The 18,618-nt window shown below is 33.4% G+C and overlaps 1 protein-coding gene and 1 pseudogene across 1 annotated transcript in view; one reads left to right on the top strand and one right to left on the bottom strand.

The window, feature by feature from the left end:
• Nucleotides 1–18,618, top strand: part of MSR1 (macrophage scavenger receptor 1) — a 413,132-nt gene that overhangs the window by 15,782 nt on the left and 378,732 nt on the right. The window lies entirely within an intron of this gene.
• On the bottom strand, nt 14,193–14,537 carry LOC113262164 (40S ribosomal protein S25-like; annotated as a pseudogene).

The raw sequence follows: 18,618 nt of genomic DNA on the forward strand, positions 1-18,618 counted from the left end.
ATCTTAAGGGAGAAGTAGACAACAATATAATAATTGTAAGAAATTTCAATACCCTACTATCAATAATGGATAGATTGTTCAGACAGAAAATTATCAAGGAAACTTTGGAATTGAACCACACTTTAGAAAATGGACACACACTTCTAAACAACCATTGGGTCAAAGAAAAATTCCTAAGGGAAATGAAGTATCATCTCAATACTAATGAAAATGAAAATAAAATAAGTCAAATATTGTGATGCAACAAAAGCAGTTCTGAAAGAGAAGTTTATGGCAATAAACATATATATTAAGAAATTAGAATGATCTCAAATAAACAACCAACTACATTTCAAGGAACCAGAAAAAGCAGAATAAATTAAGTCCAAAGTTAGCAAAAAGAAGTATCAAAGCAGAAACAAAAAAAATTGAGACCAGAAAAAAAAAAAGAAAGGATCAATGGAACTAAGAGTGGTTCTTTGAAAAAATAAGCAAAATTGATAAACCTTTAGCTAGAGAAAGAAGAGAGAATATTTAAATAAATAACATTAGCAATGATGGAAGAGATATTAGAACTGATACTGTAGAAATACATAGAATCATGAGATTACTATGAATAATTATATGCCAACAAATTATATAACTTAGAAGAAATGGATACATTTCTAGAAACATACAACCTACCAAGACTGAATCAGGAAGAAAGAGAAAATCTAAACCCACCAGTAATGATTGAATCAATGATCAGTAAAAGGTCGGATTAGTGAAAGATTGAATCAGTGATTTAAAAAAAAAAATTCCCAACAGAGACAACTCCAGGACCAGATAGTTTCACTGAAGAATTCTACCAAATACATTTAAAGAAGAATTAATGCCAGTTTGTCCTCAAACTCTTCCAAAATATTGAGGAGGAGCGAATACTCTCAGACTCATTTTGTGAGGCCAGCATTACTTCGTTCCCAAAACCAGATAAGGACACCACAAGAAAAAAAATTGTAGACCAATATCCCTGATGAATATAGATGCAAGATTTCTCAAATATTAACAAACTGAATCCAAGAACACATTAAAAGGATTATACACCATGACCAAGTGAATTTTATCCCAAGAGATGGTTCAACATAAGCAAATCAATAAATTTAATACATCACATCAATAAAATGAAAGATTAAAATCACATGAGCATCTGGGACACCTGGGTGGCTCAGTCAAACGTCTGACTTTGGCTCAGGTCATGATCCCAGCCCCATGTCAGGGAGCCTGCTTCTTCCTCTCCCTCTGCCACTCCCTCTGCTTGTGCTCCCACTCTCTCTCTCTCTCTCAAATAAATAAAATCTTTATTTTAAAAATCATATGATCATCTCAATAGTTTCAGAAAAAGCATTTGACAAAATAGAGCACCCTTTCATGATAAAGACCCTTAACAGGTATAGAGGGAATACACCTCAACGTCATAAAGTACATATATAACAAAGTCATAGCTAACATTATACTCAATGGAGAGAAATTAAAAGTGTTTGCTACTGAGTCAGGAACAAGGCAAGAAATGCCCACTCTCACTATTCCTATTCAATTTAGTGCTGAGAGTCCTAGCTAGAACAATTTGGCAAGATAAAAAAATTAAAGGCATCCAAATCAGAGAGAAGGAAGTAAAATTGTCATTATTTGCTGATGATATGATCCAATATATAGAAAATACAAAGAGAATCAGTTAAAAAACTGTTGTAATTAATCGATTCAGTAAAGTGTCAAGATATAAAATAAACATACAGAAATTGATTGCATTCCTTTACACCAATGATGAAGCATCTGAAAAAGAAAGAAAGCCATCCCATTCACAACAGCATCAAAAACAATAAAATACTTAGGAATAAATTTAACCAAGGAAGTGAAAGATTAATACATTGAAAACTACAAAACTTTGCTGAAAGAAATTGAAGACATAAATGGAAAAACATTCCATGTTTATGGATTATAAGAATTACTATTGTTAAAATGGCCGTATTACTCAGAGCCATCTATAGATTTTGTGCAATCACCATCAAAATACCACAGGCATTCTTCACAGAACTAGAAGAAGAAATCCTAAGATTTGTGTGGAACCACATAAGACCCCAAATAGTCAAAGCAATCCTGAGGAAAAAGAGGAAAGCTAGAGGTATCACGCTTCCAAACTATACTATAAAGCTATAGTACCAAACACAGTGTGATGCTAGCACAAAAATAGACACGCTGACCAGTGGAACAGAAGGGGGAGCCTAGAATTAAACCCCAGCATATACAGTCAACTATTTGACAAGGGAGACAAGAATACCCAATGGGGAAAGCATAGTCTCTTTAACAAACAGTGTTGGGAAAATTGGAGAAACATGCAGAACATGAAATTGGACCCTTACCTCAACACCACTCACAAAAATTAACTTGAAATGAATCAAAGACTTAAACATAAGACCTGATACCATAAAACTAGAAAATAAAAGGAAGAAGTTCATTGGTACTGATTTCAGCAATAATTTTTTGGGCATGATGCCAAAAGCACAAACAACAACAGCAAAAATTCAACAAATAGGACTATATAAAATTTAAAACGTCAAAGAGAAAAATAACACATTAAAAAGACAATCCGTAGAATGGGAGAAGATTTTTGCAAACCATTTATCAGCTAAGGGGCTAATATCCAAAATATGTAAAGAAGTCTTGCAACTCAATAACAAAAACAGTAATCCAGTTAAGAATTGAGCAGAAGAACTAAATAGACATTTCTCCAAAGAGGACATTAAAATAGCCAACAGACACACAAAAAGATGCTCAACGTTACCAATCATAACGGAAATGCAAATCCAAACCACAATGAGATATCACCTCACACCTGTTAGAATAGCTATCATTATAAGACAAGACCTAAGAGGTGCTGGTGAGGATGTGGTATAAAGGGAATCTTTATACATTGTTGGTGGGAATGTAAATTGGTATAGCCACTATGGAGAACAATAGAGAGTGTCCTCAAAAAATTAAAAATAGATTTACTCTGTGATCCAGAAATTCCCTTCTGGGTATATACTCAAAGGAAAAGGGAACATGATTTTGATGAGATATCTGCACTCCCATGTTTACTGAAGCATTATTCACAATAGCCAAGATATGGAAATAATCCAAATGCCTATCAGTGGATTAATGAATGAAAAGGATATGAAATATATACACAATGGGATATTATTCAGCCATGAGAAAGATACCCTCTTATTTGCAACAACATAGGAACTTATGCTAAGTGAGATAAGTCAGAGAAAGACAAGTACTGTATGATATTACTTATATGTGCAATCTGAAAAAATTAAGCCTGTAAAAAACAGAATAAAATGGTGGTTACCAGGAGATGGTGGGACAGGGGAGGGTGAGGATAAAAGTAATGGTGTTTAAGAGTACGAAGCTATAACAAGGAGTAAAGAAACCATAGAGATCTAATGCACAGTATAGTGAATATAGAAAATAATAACTGTACTGTAATTATATGATAACTATCATGACATCAAGCATAGTATATAAATGTATCAAAGTGACATTCTGTGCACTTTAAACTTACACAACATTACATATCAAGTTTATTCAATAAAAAAGGAAAAAAACCAATCGGTTACCAAAATGTATAAATCTGTTGAACCCCATTTGGCTTATTGTATGTCCAGATGAACTGCAGGTCAGTTATATTAACATTTACTTGATCGATATAGTTACCCTAAAAATTAGATAATGTTATCTTCATTTTGAAAATGGGAGGAATAATCTCATAATGTTTAAGTAGTTTCTCTAGGGTTATACAATTAGGAAGCTGGAGGCCTGAAGAATAGGTATTTGAAATTAAAGGAAGACTCTCATTGTATTTGGAGTCTGTGCTCTGCCTGAAGGAGAAGGTGTAATATCACTTAAAGAGTGAGTTGCTGCTTACTGGTCAGGACTGAACCTTCTGTTGGCATAGATTGAATGTGTGGAATTAATTTAACAAATAATTTTGAAGAGCTTCTTTGTAACAGACTGTACTGAGTGTTGGAAATACAGCAGTAGCTGCAAATGACAAAAACCTCCCTGATACTTAGAGATCTGGCCCACTCAGCACCAGATCTGGGGATTGTCAAGGATTAGCTTTCTAATCAGAAAGAAAACAACACTTTCACATTGCACTTCCTTTTAAAAATCATTTTAGCAATTTTTTGGTCATTATATAGAACACAGTATTCTATAACTTTATTCTGATTATAAAAACAACACCTGCTGCTTGAAAAACTACAGGCAAAAGCAAAGAAATATGACCAAATAATGTAACTATCTAATCTTAACTTTTTTAGGCTCACATTTTCCCTCCAAATTAACATAGTTCTAACTTGTGTTTTGCTGTCCGCTCTTTCCATTTTGTATTATATTTAAATAAATATAAAATTATTAAATATCTACTGTGGAAAATCTTGAAATATCCACTACTATAAAGAAGAAAGACCCATTATTTACAGTGTTACCATCCAGAGTTTAGCACTATTAATGTTTTATATATATTTTTAGTAATATTTATGCACTTACTGTATTTTAAGATTTGCTGTATATAAAAGTTTATGTCCTTATGTTCTCATTTAAGTTTACATCATTTGTTCTTTTTTTTTTTTTTTTAAAGATTTTATTTATTAATTTGACATAGAGAGACAGCCAGCAAGAGAGGGAACACAAGCAGGGGAAGTGGGAGAGGAAGAAGCAGACTCCTAGCGGAGGAGCCTGATGTGGGGCTCGATCCCAGAACGCTGGGATCACGCCCTGAGCCGAAGGCAGACACTTAACGACTTAACAAATAGGCAGGTACCCCTATTTGTTTGTTCTTTTATGCATTTCCTAATTGAGGTTGGCACAATTTATAGAGCTGCTTCTATATATCTTGCTCCACAGGTCCATTTCTTAAATGATAGATTTGTTGAACTAGAATATGTTCAGGTGAATGAATCTGAGTTTTTAGTGCATAGGTACACAATGTCTAGTGGCTTTTCAGAATATTCTTAAAACCCCATAAGTAGTGTCTTGAGAGATTTGTGGCCCTATATTCTGCTAATATTGGGTTGTAAAATCTTTTAGAAATATCATAATATTGCAGGCAAATTGGTATCTTCTTCTTATATTAAATGTTATGTTTCTATTTGTAGTCTGCTTTAATCTTTTCCCATGTCTGAAGTAGCTATTAGAATTCTTCACCTGGACGAGGCTTTAAAGGAGCATTCTTTCCCAGTGTGGACTTCTAGTTTTCGGGTTGGCCAGTACAGATAATGGAAGCAAAGGGAACCTGACAAAACCATTGGACTCTTACATCCAGTCAGGTTGACAGGACAGGTAGACCATGAGCCCTACACAGGTTCAAATTCTGGCTCTGTGTCCTACCAGATGTGTAACCTTGGCTCTCTGTGCATCAGTTTACTCATAGGACATTCCAGTTACTATACTTCCCAGCTCCAGAGTTTCTGTTTCTTTTTTATATTTTTTCTTTATTCACATTGTCTATCTTTTGAGACCTTGTTCTCCTGGTTTCCTTCCGTTCTTTTTCCATGGTGTCATTTGGCTCTTTGAGCATCTTCATAGGTCATTAGGAGCTAATTTAAAGCTTATGTTGAGGGAAAAAAATGATAATACATGTGCAGCACTTAGAGTAATACTTGGCCCATTCATAGTAAGCCCTTAATAAATATCAGTTTATTATTATGGAAGACCAGCTCTGAACCAGCCTCACTTGGCTTTGTAATGCAAAAAGCTTTCACACAATCTCTGAGGAATCTCTTTCCAGAAGTCCTGTCAATTAGTTTACCATTCTTTTTTTAAAGATTTTATTTATGTATTTGACAGAGACAAGCGAGAGAGGGAACACAAGCAAGGGGAGTGTGAGAGGGAGAAGTAGGCTTCCCAATGAGCAGGGAGCCTGATGTGGGGCTCAATCCCAGGACCCGGGGATCATGACCTGAGCCAAAGGCAGATGCTTAATGGCTGAGCCACCCAGGCATCCCAGTTAGTTTACCACTGTTGTCTGGTTTTATGTTTGTCCTTCACTGATACATACAAAATGAATCAATAGTGTATAAAACCCATTACATAAAACCACTAAAAACTGTTCTCACATTGGTGAGGGAAGGCTAGTCTTTTTGGAATGCCATGGTAAAGAAAGTTGTTATGATGCAAGATGAGAGAGATGGAACAACAACAACAAAAAAGCAGAATCACTTAAAAAGTCATAAATAAAATGGAGAAGAGAATCCTCATTCAGTAAATTCTCTGAAATACTTGTTAACCAAGTGACAAAACCCTACTCAGAACCACTTAAATTCTTACCTTGAAATTATAAATTTTTAAAAATTTCTTAATGATCAAAGAATTGTATTTTTAAGTCTGCAAAAACTAAAAAAGGTACAGCAAATTTTTAACAACATTTTCAAAGGAATGCTTTCTATCATCTAAAGTTATAAAAAAATCTGCATTTCAAATAGTCTACATGTAACATAAAAAGTTTAACATTGAAAAATGATTGCTATACATGTGACATGTGATTAATGTCATTATTATAAGCAAAAGGTCATAGAAGTAAATAAGCACAGCATTTCTTCATGATCAGCCAGTTCTCAAAGAGAATACACTAAATGGAGAAGAGAAAGTTGAGAGGGAGATGGATTAGCTTTTAGATGTTGGGGTCTGCACATATTCTAATCTAACATTCACAAAAACCATGAGAAGTACAAATATGTTTCCATCTAATTGGTAAAGAGACTGAAACTAAGGGAGGTTCAGTACCTTGCCCAAATCTACACTTTGGTAATAATAGTGAAGCTACAGCTCTTTGCTATAAATGTATGTCAAATTCAATCCCACTAAGAATTTTGTTAACACAAAGTAAAATAATAGTATGATACTTCTGTTTATTAAAAAGTGTCAACTTAAAAATATCAAAGCTTGTATAAGGATTATAATGTCATTTATAAATTAAAAAAGGAATACAAATATAAATATGGGATATACCTTTGATGAGTTCTTTTGCATTATTAAATTAATCATTGTGAAGTTGACAGAATGGAAAATCCTTTGATAAAAATGTTAAGTTAAAAATAGAATATTATATAGAATTCATCGTATAACCTCATCTAGCTTCAAAAAGAGTAATAAACAAAAAATATTATAAAATAAATCATGTACAGATGGTGATTCTGTATTCTATTTCCCCGGTTTCCTCTATTATGTATTTTTTTTCCGAAGTAAAACTGTTGATTAAAAAAAAAGAATATAAAAGCATGGCATGAATCTCTTAGGTTAAAAAAAAATCTGTTAGTATTAATTTCTTTCCATCCCTTCCTTACCAAGGCAACATGCTCTCTTTTCCAACTTGAAATGTAATAAAGGCCACCTGGGTTATTTTCATATTCTCTGCCAGATGGCACAACGGGAACATAGATTCGTATTTACACAGGGGAATTGGGGGCAAGTGGTGACAGAGACTGCTTTACACCAGAGACAGTTTGCTGCTGCAACTCATCATGGTTGTAAAAATTACTTCTACAGTGTAAACTTTGACAACTCAGAATCCTTTGATACTGGTCACTGAGTATAAATGTTATATTAATAATAAGATCCTCAGTTTTACTAATTTCCTCACACCTATCCTAAGTGGCAACTTAACACCTCAACCCTTAGTCTTCAAATGATTCTGTGCGTGTCCAAGGGGTGCCCAGTGACATGTGTGACCCAATGAAATTTTTATATATATAAAAATTAAGTATTTATCTGTAGATTAATATAGAATACTATTAGATTATTCTTTAGTGGGTCATAAATATGACTGTCTCATCCTTTTCATTCCTCACTTGTCAAATAGCTAGCCAGTAAGGAAAATATAATTATAAGTTCTTTCTGGACCTTTTTTATAATTTATAATTATCTTCTCTGTTTTTGCTAGCTACTTTTTCTAAGAGGAATTTGTCACTTTTAAAGGATGTTTACATTTCCAGTGTTATGTTGTCATATTTCCAGTTGTCACCTCTTATGAATGCTGTCCCATGACAATAACATATTTGTTTTAAAAAATAAGTATGTCTTTCTAGACATATACCTGGCCATTGAATTTTGATTATCTAAGTTTAGAACACAAAGGTGAAATTTGCAGATAAGAGAAGTCCAAAGATTTATATAAAGGAAAACTTGAAACTCATTTTATTGCAAAATGATTTAAATTGTAATCAATTCTACCTATTGAAAATAAGTGCCAGTCCAAAGAAAAAAAAGTACTATTATTTTAAAAGAACAGACAAAAATAGTGCCTTAATATTTAAAAAAAAATTGACACTCAAATTATAGCCTACCCACCAAAATGTGACTACTTACAGGAAGTTTTTATCATTATTACTCTGTAATACCAGAAATTTAGTGGAACAGCATTTTTTTAAGGAAACCATAAAAGAATTCAAAGCTTTTTATATAAAACTCTAAATCTGGCTTTGCAAGTATGTAGAATTGTTCTATTCCATGATTATTATTGTTATTAAACATATCAAGTCACCACTAATCCCACCTCTTCCTCACAATCACTTGCTTCTAGAATTAAAGTGTATTTTACCATTGTGTTCAAGTTTACTTTCCCAGCCACAGATACCCATTCTGCTACTTTTGACTCAAACTTCTGATGCTTACTCATGTACAAGCAATGAAAACTACATCATGGCCGGCTGACAGCAATTGCTGAATGTTTTCTGTCTTCAGAAATTATAAAATATGAAACTAACGTGCATCATAGATTATAGGTAGTATAGACCCACAATTTAAACTCCAATCCACATGATTCCAAAGCCTGTTATACTGTTTCTCCATCACACTGACTCTTTAAAAACAGCAGTCTACATGATTAAAGACTGTCAGATTATAGTGTAGGGCTCCTTTAGACAAGTTTAGCTATTTTTTTCCCTTGGGATAGTAAAAGCTACTCGAAAATGTATTATTTCTTGTATTTTACAAATAGTCTCAGGGACATATTCTTTCTCAAGACAAACTTAGTTATTTTTGTAACTTGTATTTAGGAGACTATAAAGGTGTTCTTCACTCAGTGCTATATTATCTCCAAAAGTGCCTTTGATTGCAGATTTCTGTCAAGACATAGGATTTAATAAAAAAAAAATCCAAAACTGCTATTTGTAAAAAAATCAGTTCAGAATATTAAAGCTATTTGTTTTTAAGACCTTTCCTAAATTTCAGTTTCCAATTTAAAAAAAGTCCCACTCTTGTTACTGTGTATTTTGTTCATAAATTATAAATGATGGATTGCTATTATAAAAGACTTACTATAATAAATTAATACATTGTAATAAATTAATACTTAAAATAATTTAATATTTATGTGGTTACTGCCATAAAAAGTAAGCTGAAGTACCTGTATTATCTTAAAGTAGAGTTTAGATAATGGAAGAAAAATGTGGACTTTTCAAAGTAAAATATTTCATTTAAACAGGAAAAAGAATGTGGATGACTGGAAATTTAAAAAGAATCATGGGGGAGAAATATCAGTGTAACTATAGCAATAATTCACATCTCAAAGTCTTTCTAATTAAATAAATGAGAAGATCCACCCTTCATTTTTAATGAATATTCTAAAGTGAAATTCAGAAATATTGGAAGAGAGTGCATATATTCCAGATGAAAAATACATTAAAATATGTAAAAGGGCTTCAGGTGGTTATAACTGTTACTGAATTAAGTCTGTAGTACTATTTTTTAAAGGATAAAAGTGTGACTATTTTTATCAGTTAAGAATATGTGATTGTGGCAACTGAAATTGACTCTGAGTAACTGAAGTGGAAATATATTCCACATTCAATAGTGAGGGGAAAGAAAAGCAATGGAAAAGGGGAAATAAGGTAAGGAGCCACACCCTGGTCATATGCTGTTGTGGAATATATTTTCTGGTTTTCATGACTCTATAGAGTGAAGTTACATGTTGCTCTGACGGAGCCCATGGGTGTCCTACTGGCTCAACAAATAGTTCACTGCATCATAGGGCACTGAACAGCTGAACTCCAGTGCCTGACTCACTGCACATGACCACACTGGATTATCTAGTTTATTTGATGTAGGCGTGCTTCTTAGTTGGAACACAGTAAAATCTGTACTTGTTGCTGTCCTCAGTTTATTTAATGTACTCCCTTGATGTGTGAGCCCAATCACGAAAAAGAGAAATAGGGAGATACATGTATAGATGGCCCTTTTACTTTGATATCATGTTACTACAATCACATTTATCTGGAAAGATCAAGATTTCCCTACCTCATATTCAATTTTTCTCCTTCCAAACTCTATTTAATCTGTTTAAGCCTTAATGGACAATAAAGATACCCTAGTTAAACAGTGAAAAAACCCATGATCTGAGTTCTCCAAACTCCATTATGATAAAATTTAGAAGTATTTTTTTAAATGCAATAACTTGGCTTATAGAGCTATATAAACCTATTTTTGTGAATGACTGAATCTGAGTTTACAGTTTCCTTTATCTTGGCCTACCAAATTCCTTTTCCCTCTCCCTATGGTCGCCCAGGATTTTGTAACCATACTACTAGGTACAAAGAAACCACCTTACAAAAGTTTACACTTCCTTGTATGGAGATATAATTAAATCCTACAGAATTCACATTACCCGTGTACTCTACCAGAGCATTGAGCTGGATATAGTTCTATTCCTGAGTTTCTAAGCTCTTGATAGTCCTGCCATTAGAGAGGTATAAGAGTAGGAATAAACATCTACTTCTGGGCATGGTGGTAGAAAGCAAGGAACATCTGAGGTCTATCAGTATACTTCATGGTTCCTATAATAGAGCATCAGTCCTATGTTACCTGTTAATATGGGTCAGTCACTCCTAACATCAAAACATCTTTTTCTGTATAATTACCTGGTTTCAATCTCAGTTTTCACTCCATTGGAAACATTATTGTGTTTCTTGGTGGAAATTGTTCTCTTGAATACCGAAATATCTAAACAGTATGATCCAGGGTCATGGGGACTGGAAGCTAATATTTTGCTACTGAATTGTTAACTGCTCATTGATTGAGTTCTAGACTAGGGGAGAAACAGTATCTGGTATCTGGGTAGAAGCTGCAAATTCAAATCAGTATAGGTTGCTTTCAAAATTGAAAGAATTTACTAAACACAGTACTTCTTTCTTAAGAGTACAAGGTGCAGCATTTTTCCTCTCACTTTGAAGTGGAAATCCTGAGGATATTCTCAGCTGAAACTTGATTGATAAGGCAGATTCTTCTATTTTCGGGTAATGTATATACGTATATTGTATATATGTACCACATTTTATTTATTCATCAGTGGACACTTAGCTAGTTTCCATGCCTTGGTGGTTATCATTAATGCTGCAATGAAAATGGGGGTGCAGATATCTCTTTGAGGTAGTTATTTCATTTCCTTGGATGTACACCTAGAAGTAGGATTGCTGGATCATACGGTATTGCTATTTTTAATTTGTTGATGAACTTCCATGCTATTTTCCATGGTGGCTATAGCAATTTACATTCCCACCAACTGTACATGAAGGATTCCTTTTTTCCACATTCATTCCGGCATTTGTTTTCTCTTGTCTTTTTGATTTTGGCCATTCTAACAGATGTGAAGTAATGTCTCATTGTGTGTTTTATCTTTTTAAGATTTTATTTATTTATTTATTTATTTATTTATTTATTTATTTATTTATTTATAGTACAGAGCAGGAGGAGGGGCAGAGAGAGAGGGAGAGAGAATCTCAACCTGACTCTGAGCTGAGCATGGAGCCTGACACGGAGCTTGATCTCACAACCCTGAGATCATGACCTGAGCTGAAATCAAGAGTCCGATGCTTAGTGGACTGAGCCACCTAGGAACCCCTCTCATTGTGGTTTTGATTTGCGTTTCCCTGCTGATTGGTGATGATGAACATCTTTTCATACACCAGTTGGTCATTTGTATGTCTTCTATGGAAAAAATGTAAATTTGGGTCCTCTGCCCATTTTTAAATCCGGTTATTTAGTTTTTTCTTATTGAGTTGCATGCATTTGTTATATGTTTGGGTATTAATCCCTTTCAGATATATGATTTGCAAATATTTTTCCTAGTCTATAGGCTTTTCCTTTCATTTTGTTGATTATGTCTTTTGCTATGCAGAAGGTTTTTAGTTTCACATAGTCCTACTTATTTATTTATTTTTTTTGTTGCTTGTGCTTTTGGTGTCATATGCAAAAAAATATTGCTATGGCCAATATCAAGGAGCTTTTTCCCTACATTTTCTTTTTTTTTTTTTAAAGCTTTTATTTATTATTTGAGAGAGAGAGAAAGAGTGAGTGAGAGAGAGCACAACACGGGGAGCAGTAGAGGGAGAGGGATGCAGGACTTGATCCCATGACCTGAGCCAAAGGCAGACGCCTAACCAACTGAGCCACCCAGGCGCCCTTCCCTACATTTTCTTCTAGGAGTTTTGTTGTTTCAGGTCTTACATCTAAGTCTTCAATTCATTTTGTGTTAATTTTTGTGAATTGTCCAATTTCTTTGTTTTGCATATGAATATCCATTTTCCTAGCAACGCTTATTAAAGACTATCCTTTACCCTTTGAGTATACTTAGCACCCTTATTGAAAATTAGTTGGCCACATAGGGTAGGTTTTTTCTGGGTATCAATTCTGTTCCATTTGTCTAGGTGTCTATTTTTATGCCAGTATTATACTGTTTGTATTATTATAGGTTTGTAATATAGCTTGAACTTTGGAAGTGTGGTTTCTCCAGTTTGTTTTTCTTTCTTAAGATTGTTTTGGCTATTGAGGGTCTTTTGAAGTTCCCTATGCATTTTAGGATTGTTTATTCTATTTCTGTGAGAAACGTCATTGGAATTTTGATTGGGATTCCACTGAATCTGTAGATGGCTTTGAGTAGTATGGACATTTTAACAATGCTAATTCTTTGATCCATGAATGCAGGGTGTATTTCCATTTATTTCTTTTTTAATTTCTTTTATCAGTGTCTTACAGTTTTCAGTGTACAAACCTTTCACCTCCTGGTTAATATATTCTTAGTATTTTATTATTTTTGATGCTATTATAAATGGGATTGTGTTCTTTCTTTTTTTTTTTTTTTTAGGTAGTTCATTATTAATATATAGAAACGCAGCTGATGTTTGTATATTGATTTGATTTACTGAATTACTTCATTAGTTCTAACAATTTTTGGTGGTGTATTTATGATTTTCTATGTATAAGATCATATTTACCGAGATAATTTTACTTTTTTCTTTCTGACTTGGATGTTTTTTGTTTCTTTTTCTTACCTAATTGCTTTGGGTAGGACTTACAGTGCTATGTTGAACGGAAATGGTCAGAGTGGTCACCCTTGCCTTGTCCCTGGTCTTAGAGGAAAAGCCTTCACCTCTTGACCATTGAGTATAATGTTAACTGAGGGTCCATTATACATGGCCTTTATTATGTTGATGTACATTCCTTATATACCTAATTTGTTGAGAGTTTTTATCATGAAAGATGTTGAATTTTGTCAAATACTTCTTCTGCATGTATTGATATAATCATATGATTTTTATCCTTTGTCCTGTTAATGTGTATCATATTTATTCATTTGTGTATGTTGAAACATTCAGCATCCCAGGGATAAATTCCACTCAAATGTGAAGTGTGATTCTTTTTTTTTTTAATTGTCTGTTAAGTTCAGTTTGCTAGTATTTTGTTGAGAATTTTTGCATCTATATTCATCAGGGATATTGGCCTATAGTCCTTTAACTTAGTAGTGTCCTTATCTGGTTTAGTATCAGGCTAATATTGGTTTCATAAAATGATTTTGAAGGTGCTTCCTTTTTAATTTTTTTGGAAGAGTTTAAGAAATATTGGTATTCATTCTTTAAATATTTGGTAGAATTCACCTGTAAAACCATCTGGTCGTGAGCTTTTCTTTGTTGGGAGATTTTTGATTAATGCTTCAATTTCAGTCTTTATTGATCTGTTCAGATTTTCTATTTCTTTGTCCTTCACTCTTAGTACCTTGTATATGTTGAAATCTTTATCCCTTTCTTCTAGGTTATTCATTTTTTTAAATATAATTGTTCATAGTAGTCTCTTACCATCCTTTGATTTTTTTGTTATTTAGTAAAGTTTTATTTTCTAAAATGTACACCTGGGGGATCTGTTCATGTATCTTCAGTAGCAGCTGGGGCATCTCCACACTTGGTGTTTCTGGTGTAAGTTACTTGAGCTCTGTGCTTTAAAACCAGTTTAATGAATCCTTTACTAAGGAACTCCTGAAGGACTGCCCTGGCCAGGGAACCTCAAATCTTCAGTCTCTCAGAGTTATAAGCTTATAGCTGGGAACTTCCTTTCAGAGTTTGTCATATGTCGCTGTGTCAAAGGAGACCAGGTTATTAAGCTTGTCCTGAATTTTGCCTTTGGACACTTTTTCTTTTTGGCATTGGGTCTTTGTCTTTTTTGGCTGACTTTCCAGCACCTTTCTTTTTCTTGTCGTCCTTGGGTGGCATTGCAAAGCTGGGAGACCAGCAGCTACTCCTGCAGCTCGCTAAGATGTCAGACTAAAAGCCATCCTTTGAATTTTTGTAGTATCAAAATTGATTCTCTTTTTTGTCTCATTTTATTTATTTGATTATATAAAATCCTCTTTTATGCTTCATTTTATTTATTTGAATCTTCTTTCTCTTTTTCTGAATCTAGCTAAAAGTTTGTCAGTGTTGCTTATTTTTTGAAAAATCAGATCTTAGTTTCATTGATATTTTCTGTTGGTTTTATGATCTCTATTTCATTTATTTATGCTCTGATCATTGTTATTTCCTTCCTTCTGCTAAATCGGGCTTAATTTGTTGCTATTTTTCTAGTTCCTTGAAGTATAAAGTTGTCTATTTGAGATCTTTCTTTTTTCTTAATATAGACATTTATTTCTATGAAATTCCCTCGAAAACTACTTTTGCTGCATTCCATAAGTTTTGGTATGTTATGTTCCACTTTTGTTTGTTTTAAGACGTTTTTCCCTTTTCATTTCTTTGATCTGTTGGTTGTTCCAGACTGTATTGTTTAATTTCCACATATTTGTGAATTTTTCAAATTTTCTTACTGCTACTGATGTCTAGTCTCATACTATTATGGCCAGTAAAGGTAAACTTGTTCTTAAATTTGCTATGACTTGTTTTGTGACATAACATATGATCTATTCTGGTGAATGTTTCATGTATACTTGAGAGGAATGTGTATTCTGATGCTGTTGGAGAGAATTTCTGTATGTGTCTGTTAGGTCCATTTGTTTTAATTATAATTCAAGTCCAATGTTGCCTTACTGATTTTCTGTCTGGATTACTTACCTTGTGTTGAAAGTGACATCCTCTACTATTATTGTGCTGTTGTCTATTTCCCCCTTCAGATCTCTTAGTATATGCTTTTAATATATTTAGGTGCTTCAGAGTTGTGTGCATGTTTATTTGTGATTGTACATCCTCTTGATAAATTGACCCCTTTATCATTGTATAATGACCTTCTTTGTCTATTTACAGCATTGTGTTAAAGTCTGTTTTTTCTTATGTGAGTGTAGATCTGTTCTCTTTTGGTTTTTTCCTTGCATGCAATATCTTTTTCTATCCCTTTACTTTCAGTCTTCATGTGTCCTTAAAGCTGAAGTGAGTCTTTTGTAGCAGCATATAGTTGGGTCTTGTTTTTGTATCCACCAAACCACTTAATGACTTTAGATGGAGAATTTAGTCTATGCACATTTAAGTAATTATTCATAGGTAAGGACTTACTAATACTATCTTCATAATTGGGTTTTTGCTGTTTTGTAGTTCCATTATTCCTTTCTTGCTCTCTTAGTGTCTTCAGTTGTGAATTGATAATTTTCTACAACAATATCAATTTTCTAATTTTTTTCTTTTGCATATCCACTGTAGGTTTTTGCTTTGTGGTTACCATGAGTCTTACATAAAGCATCTTATAGATATAACAGTCTATTTTACACTCATAACCACTTTAATTGCATACAATAACTTACTCTTTTTCTTCTCCTCCACATTTTATATTTTCGATGTCACAATTTACTTCTTCTTATACTGTGTATCCTTTAACAAATTATATAGCTATTTTTAATTCTTTTGCCTTTTAACTTTTATACTAGAGTTAAGTTATTAACATACCACCTTATTACAATATTAGAGTGTTCTGATTCTGAATTTGATTATATACCTATCTTTACCAGTGTATTGTATATTTTAATATGCTTTAATATTACTAATAAGCATCCTTTGATTTCTTCTTGAAGAACCCCTTATAGCTTTTCTTGTAAGGCAGGTTAGGGATGCTGATTTCTTTCTGCTTTTCTTTGTTAGGGAAAGTCTGTCTCACCTTCATTTCTGGGGGACTTTACCAGGTAAAGTATTGTTGGTAGACAATTTTGTTTTTTTCCCCCCAACTTTGATTATATTATCCAAATCCACTGATAACCTTCTAGGGGTTCCATTGTATGTAATAATTTTTTTTACTCTTCTGACTTTTAAGATTATGTCCTTAATTTTAGACAATTTTATTATAATGAGTTTGGAGAAGATAATTTTCTGTTTTCATAATTGGGTGACCTATTAGTTTTATGAACTTGAATGTCCAATTCTCTCCACTAATTTGGGAAGTTCTCAGCCATTTTTTTTTCTTTAAATAAGCTTTCTGCTCCTTTCTCTCTCTCTCTCCTGCTTCTGAGACTACAGTAATGCATGGATTGTTTCTCTTCATGATATACTATAATTCATGTAGGCTTTCCTCATTCTTTTTCCTTTATTCTCCTATGACTGGATAATTTCACATGTCCTGCCTTCCTCGTCATATTCTTTTTTCTGTTTGATGATCTGTTGTTGATGGTCTCTGTTATATTTTTCATTTCATTCATTGTATCATTCAGCTCCAGAATTTTGGGCTCTTTTATATGACTTCTGTGTCTCTATTAAACTTCTAATTTTGTTATGTACTGTTTTTCTAATTTAATTGAATTGTCTTTGTGTATTTTCCTGTAGCTTACTGAGCTTCCTTAAAACAGTTACTTTGAATTCTTTATCAGGGAATTTGTAGATTTTCATCTTTTTTTTTTCTTTGCATGTCTTTGAGTTGAGTTACTAGGAAATTATTATGATCCTGTGAATACTCATTAACTCTCTGTCACAGTTCACTCCATTGACCATGGAGAACTCACACAGGGAGCTGGCCATAGGGTGGGGTGTATTGCCTGTGGGCCATTTGAGGGATCTACTGGTGAGGCATTTCTAGTGGCTTGTGGGTGGGCTTCTTGATGGAGTCTACAATATAGTAAACAGGACCCATGTCCCTTTAATTCCATTCTCCCTGCTGCTCCACATTCCTCAATCTTGCAGGCCACCTCAATAGTGTGGATCAGGGCAAGAAAGAATTGGGTCTCTGGCAGAATTTTGCAGAGCTGGGGAAGGCTGGTGCTTACATAATCTCAGTTTCCCTGGTGGAAAGAATAACTGGCCAAAATAATCTCTTTATAGACACTGAGCTATGCCACATTGGGGAGGTTATCTCTAGACAGGTTGATCGTTTCAAAATAAAAATAATATGCCATTTTCTCTGCTCTAAACTCTTTAGTTGACCTTAAATAAAGCTCTTTACATGACTTACAATAGGCCACAAGGACAGCTCTCTACCTACTTTTTTATCTTTATTTCGTATAATATTCTCCTTTATTCTTTTCACTTGCCTTATAAGAATTTGAGTTCCCTCTCACCCCAAGGCTTTGCACTGGATCATCTCTCTGCTTAGAATATTCTTCTGACACATATTCACTTGGTTTTCTCTCATTCATTCTTCAATTCTGAGCTCAAACATAATTTTCTCCCTCTTTGGATCATAGATTATTTTATAGCATAAGTATTGTTTCCTTTGTAACACTTATTATAGCAGCAGTTGTAATTTCTCATTTGTTTGCAAGATTTTTTTCTGTTTGTATACTTCACTAACCTGTATTCTTCGTGTGGGCTAGAACTGTGTCTGATTTATTCATAATTATATACACAGCACTTAATGCTGTGCTTAGTAGCATCTCTAATTTCAATTTTTTTTTTCTTATCTTGGAAGCAATTAGAATATTCTTTTTGCCAGATAACTGAGTTCAAAATTCAGTAGCTCCCTTTGAGATGGTATTATAAATTCTTTTTTTTAATTAAAGAATATACATGAACTATAACATGACTTCCCAAATAGTGTTCTGCTGAGCATCAGTTCAACCATTACCTCAAACTAAGTTTGAAAAACATCACATAATATAGCACATCTTAAAGAATTTTATAGTGCTCACCCATAAGAAGTTTTCATACATACTTCATTGAGAAAGACTATTTAACTTCATTTTTCTACTGCAGAATACTGTCTGCTAGACACGTATGAATATTATAGGATTAATATTTGATGCACATTCTGAGAAAGGTGTTAATAGGAATTAAATGAAAATCTATATGGAGAAAGGTGAATACCAAAAGATTAATTAGGAAGATTTTTGAGTTAGGTGAGGAGATCTGGATTTAAGTCTTACTAATGATACCTGCTTTCCATGTGAACTCA

The sequence above is a fragment of the Ursus arctos genome, unplaced genomic scaffold (assembly GCF_023065955.2).
Source record: "Ursus arctos isolate Adak ecotype North America unplaced genomic scaffold, UrsArc2.0 scaffold_27, whole genome shotgun sequence".
Lineage (NCBI taxonomy): Eukaryota > Metazoa > Chordata > Mammalia > Carnivora > Ursidae > Ursus > Ursus arctos.